The following is a 6,000-nucleotide window of genomic DNA, read 5'->3' on the forward strand; positions in this document are numbered from 1 at the left end:
AAGAACCTCGCACCACTGCGGTATCTTCCTCCGACAGGACAGCACAGACACTTTTCAGAACAATACTGCCACTGCAAGAGAAAGATTCTCCACCTTTTTCCGTTGCTATTTTTCAACTTTTGTGGACCCTATTCCGAAATGATGGCAAACGGGAGAAATAAGTGCGAGCTGGGAAGTCACCCAACAAAGAAGCAAAATGACACTGCGTGCCAGAGGAAACCATGCCAACGGGATACCGTTGGCAATACATCACCACTCAGGTATTGCCCATTATGTCACAAAAGGCTGTCACAATCTACAGTACTTACGAGCAAAAATGACATAACCTCTGAGTTGTTTCAAATATATCAAACCAGCTGTTTCTACCTGAACAATGCAATGGATGATAGGGCTGGGTTGGTACCGGTGTTTTTTTGTTTTTTTAGCATAGAGGCATTTAACCAGTCCAATAATGCACGCAATAAGTAGTTATAATACAAGCAGAGCTGAACTCTGCAGCAAGGGGTCATAAGTCACCAGCACACTTCTTTCAGAGGTACCAAGATACGGAAACGGTTCTCAGTGGGTTGTGGTTCCGACGGCCTCATTCTGCAGGCTTGCTGTATAGGCTCAAGACATGATGACAATTTTTGATGACACAATCTACTGGAATCAAACAACAAATTTCTAAAACTTGGGTGTAAAGTGGTAGGGAGAGTATTAGTGAAACTATGTGTTATGGCCTGCATGTGGTTGCTTGGCAACACACAGCCCAGTGATGAAAAGCAGCAGAACCCAGGGGAGTAGAATGCCACATGTAACAGCGCCCAATAACTCTAAGTGAAGCAAGAGCCAATGAAATTTGATAAAACAGCCAAGAACATTTATTGGAGATGGTCTCTGTTCATAGGACATAGCTGCACTCCCATACGTTTCCTTCTCAAAGTCGGAGTGCATTTTTTTTCAGTTGCTTTGAAAACCCAGGATAATGAGAGCCTCTAGTTGTGAGCACACCTGCAATTACTAGATCTTGCCTTTACTCCCATGTAAACCCTGCTACTGAGGCTTCAACGTATGGGGGTGTGCGCTTCCTCTCAGAGTCGGAAATACAGCTGAGTGAACCGACTCCCGTTGCCCGACTACATGTCTTTTGCTTCATTTAAATACAAGAATTTAAATGCAATGGGTCCAACGTTTGCTCGAGTTAGAGCTATTAGAGTGGTGTAAATTCCTAACTGGACTTTTCTTGCCATATAAATTGCAAATGAAAAGTAAAACAGTTGATAAAATGAAAAGAAAAACAGTTGAAATGAGCAAGTCAATTCAAAGCGCCACGGCTGCCATGAGCATGAGCAGGAAGAAGAGACAGAAAAGGAAAAAGAAGTTTGCTTGCGGAGGAAGAACGTGAGGCACTACAAACGGCCTTAAAAAGTCAAGCAACAATGATTGCTAATAATCAGTTAGTACATGAAACTGCCATTAGAAAACTAACTGAGACAATAGCCACAAGTAGGGTACACCCTAATGTCCCCAGTAGCGTCCTACAAAAGTACCAAGAAATGAGGATCCTGACTCATTCATTACAAAGTTTGATGCGAGTTGCTAGTTCCGCCAATTGGCCGGCGGATAGATGGGGTCAATACATTGCACCATTGCTCACACGTGATCTACAAGCTGCTTATCAGGCGGTAAATCCCGGGGGTGTAGCTCCTTATCTGGAGATAGAGAAAGCAATTCTCGAACAAGAGAGCTACTTTTTGCGGTTCCGACATACGAAATGGGTTCATCAGTAAAATCCCCGGACCCTTTACTATAGGATCCATTATGCAGCTGGCAAGTGGCTAAATCCCACAGAATCCTCAAAAAGAGGGTATGCTTGAAACAGTTGTACTGGAACAATACCTAGACGCCCTAACACCCTAGTCAAGGAACTGGATTAGTCGACATCCAGGGTTCAATAATAATACCGCCATCGAACTAGCATGGGCATACCACGAGCCCCCGATTTTAGAGGCTCCAGTCTCCATTCCTTCACGGCCGCCTTTCGAACACCTAATCCGAAAACATTTCCCTTTAAATCTTTACCGGGTCCCATCACAGAGAAATCCGGTTCTTCTTGGGCTCCGGCTAAAGAATTCCCGATGGGACCCCAATGTTTTCACTGTGCCGGGTGGGGGCACATTGTGAGAAACTGTCCACTTAAAAGAGAGCAAGATGAACCCATGGAAATAGGTATGACCAAGGGACGTGTCTTATGGTCAGGACAAAACATGACAAGATACACAACAACTCTATTGGTAAACCAAATAAAAAGACTGACACTCATCGATTCTGGTTGCAGTCAAAGCGTAATTAAACAAACCTATGTTCAACCAAACAATGGGTACTGAATGCCCACATGTTGATCACCCGTGTCCATGGAGATAGGAAGATATATCCTGTCGTTACAATACAAGTTAATTGGAGAGGACAAGAAGAGTTCCTCTCAGTGGGAGTAATTCCTGACCTAGGGGAAGATCTAATTTTGGGGGCTGACTATGAAGCCTCTCCTGAACTTTTAGAATACACTGCTTCAGTATTATGTGCTCACACTTTTGATTGCAGCAGCTGCGCGTTTAAGAGGAGAGCTTTTGTGACCTCACTGATGGTGTAGCACGTCTTCAACACAGGGGCTGACCACTACCGACTGATGGTGTGGATCTGACACCAGCAGCCACCTCAGAGAGATGCTCAACGGCTCCCTGGCATGGTGCACCCAAGTTGCGAGAGACTTAGGGGAACTGGGTCAGAGGGTGGACGCCCTTGAAAAAACTGAGGACTCTCGTGAAGAAATGGACATCTACCAGCGTGAGCTGCTGGAACTTCAAAACAGGAACACTTCAACTATAAGACTTGAAAACTGATTGAGAGGGTCCAACATTAGAATTAAAGGGGTCACTCTTCAAGCAGACACTGGAAACCTGGAATACTATATCTGCCAGATCTTTCACCACGTGGTAACAGAACATGCACCTCAGGACATCATACTAGACTGCACCTATAGAGCTGGCTGACCTGCTAAATCTCCAGGAATGCCTCAAGACATCTTGACTGGCTTGCACTACAATAAGCAGAAGGAGGCAATCATGCCAGCTATACGAGACCACAACACCATTGAATGCGTGGGTACCAAAATATGGCTGTATCAAGACCTCTCTCCCAACAGTCTACAACAGAATTGCTACAGGAACAGGGAATTAAATACCATTGGGGCACTCCTTTTGTCTCACCTTCATCTGGAGTAAGGAAACTTTGATCATACGCACTCTAGAAGATGCATCAGACCTGTTGGACACCGGACACTGAGGCCCCCTGCCTCTCATCGCAGGCCACCTTCTGTTCATCACAGGCCAAAAGAAAAAGAAACAGTTGACCTACAGCAATGGAGTCGCTAGGAATGGCCGACCCTCCCCTGCAGACTTCAGAATCAGGAGGCTCCCTCGGAACCCAACAACAACTAACAAATGACACTCCTGCACCACCCCAATCGCAGGCCTGCCCAAGGCGACCACGAACATGGATGACCTCCTCTGATGGTGGCACGATAAAAAAAACACTTCCCCCAAACAAGTTAAACTGTTTTAGCGTCAGAGCTCCCTAACCCCATAGTCTGATGCTGAATCATACCTGGCGACCACGACCTGGACACTACCTCCTCACACATAACGATCCCAGGAGGGGACCGTGATATTTATGTTAATTATTGTTGTTCTCACCCCTGCTATTCCCTTTCTCCCCTTTTGTGGAGGCAAATGCTCTTACAGATATGCCTCCTCACTACAGCCACAGGCGCCCCACCCACTCTGCTCACTGGTAGCTGAAATCCCTGTCAGACTCCTTTCCCTCCGCATCACTGTGAAGGCAGATACATTCACATTTGCCACTCTACTGTATATGCTCCGAAAGAGCACCAAGAGTCCTTTGTCAACGAGGGCGGAGGGACAGGTAATGGCCATCACCGATACAGATGTCTTAATTGGGGGTTACAACCTGGTGCCAGACACTAACCTAGATCGTAAAGAGGGTAGGTCAGACGGGAGCTCTTACACCACAGGGCCGCCAACAAATCGATTACCATGGGCTTTCGAATATATGGCATTGCTGCCACTCTCACAGAGAGAGATTACACATTTTCTCTGCTGCCCACCGCTCTCCAATTAGCCTCAGGGTATGCCTGCCTGGCCTCACTTCCCACTAACGCATCTGGGGCCATATGTACGAACACATTTTCCCATGACACAGAATGGGAAAAACCCTTTGCTACATCTGGCCCCTGGTGTCTCAACCACAAACTCCTAGCTCATGAGTCTACTGTTACTGAAGTAAAGAATGCCATTAAAGATTTCTTAGAGACCAACAGCACCCCTGGCACGTCGGTGGTGCTCTTTTGGAACACTCTAAAACCTGTGACTATAGGTCGGCTTATAGTTGTGGCAGCCCGCCTTAACAGAGATAGACAAGAAAAGCTACTCTGGTTTAGAGGGATGGGTAAAGGAACTGGAGGAGGCACACAAACAGACGGGCTCTCACAAGGTGAGTCACCAGCTTAACACTGCCAAGAAGCAGCTTAAAGCACTTGATATGGACAAAGCAGAATTTTCTCTCATTTGTAACAAGCAGAGATACTATACAGGGGACAACAAAGCGAGAGGCCTACTGGCCCACCACCTACGTGCCCAGGCTGTTCACCAGCGGGTATCTGAACTTGAAGGACTGCAGGACATCTGTCTATTTCAGGATTAACATATTGTGCAGGGCTTCTAACGCTTCTATGCCACACTCTACTCAGCGGACTCACTAGAGGAGGAAGACCCTGCCCCTTACCTACAAGCCGCACTAGACCAAATTACATCCCAGGATGCCTCTCACCTAGTCTGGGATATCCAGATAGATGAAGTACTGGCAGCCATCTCCCAGCTACAAACGGGCAAGGCACCGGAACAGGAAGGCTACACATCTGAATTTTACAAACTCTTTGCTGCCTCACTGGCTCCCACCCTGGCGTGCCTCTATAATTCATTTAGGGCCACCGGCTCACTCATTGACACTGTGAAAATGGCCACCATCACTGTCATACCTAAGCCTGGCAAGGGTTCTAGGCAACGCTCCACCTACCACCCCATATCGTTGCTGAACGTTGATGCAAACATTTTCACTTCCACACTAGTGACAGGCTTTGCCCCCTACATGCAGAACAAAGATGACCCTGACCAAACAGGTTTTATACCTGAGTGGGGTGCAGTGACAACCCCAAACACCTTTGTCACCTAATAGACAAAACTCAACGCTTCGAATACCCACCCTTCAATTATCAGTCGACTCCGAAAAGGCATTCAACCAGGTGCACTGGCCATACCTACAACCAGTACTTCGCAAGATGGGTCCTGGACAGTGGTTCAGAAACTGGATCTGGTGTAGCTACACATGTCCCCGGATGGCTGTCGGTGTCAATGGATTAACCTCTTAATTGTTTGATGTTGCACGGGGCACCCAACAGGGCTGCCCGTAATTGCTGCTCCTTTTTGCCTTGTACATGGAGCCCTTTGTATAGTGTGTCCACATGAACCCAGAGATAAACGGTATTTCCAGGGGTAGGGGTGGAGAGACCACAAACGTGCGCTGTATGCAGATGACATTATAGTACCCTTGACACACCCTCTTCAAACCTTGCCTCCTCTAATGTGCAAATTGAACACCTTTGGGAAAGCCTCTGGGTTCAAAGTTAAATTGCAGAAATGGCAGATCCTCAACCGCACAGTTCCTAAACCTAACCTACTCGTGCTTAGGCACAGCTTCCCCTTTCTATGGGCCAAGCAAGGGGTGACATATTTGGGTCCCCAAATCAATTCTACCGCAACATGGACTCTCAAGAATAATTACAACACACTGCTCAAAAACACCCGATCTACCCTGCACACCTTAAATAAACTGCAATGTCTCCAAGATAACTACATCTGAGTAGGCAAGAAAGAATGGATAGCC

The sequence above is a fragment of the Pleurodeles waltl genome, chromosome 4_2 (genome assembly GCF_031143425.1).
Source record: "Pleurodeles waltl isolate 20211129_DDA chromosome 4_2, aPleWal1.hap1.20221129, whole genome shotgun sequence".
Lineage (NCBI taxonomy): Eukaryota > Metazoa > Chordata > Amphibia > Caudata > Salamandridae > Pleurodeles > Pleurodeles waltl.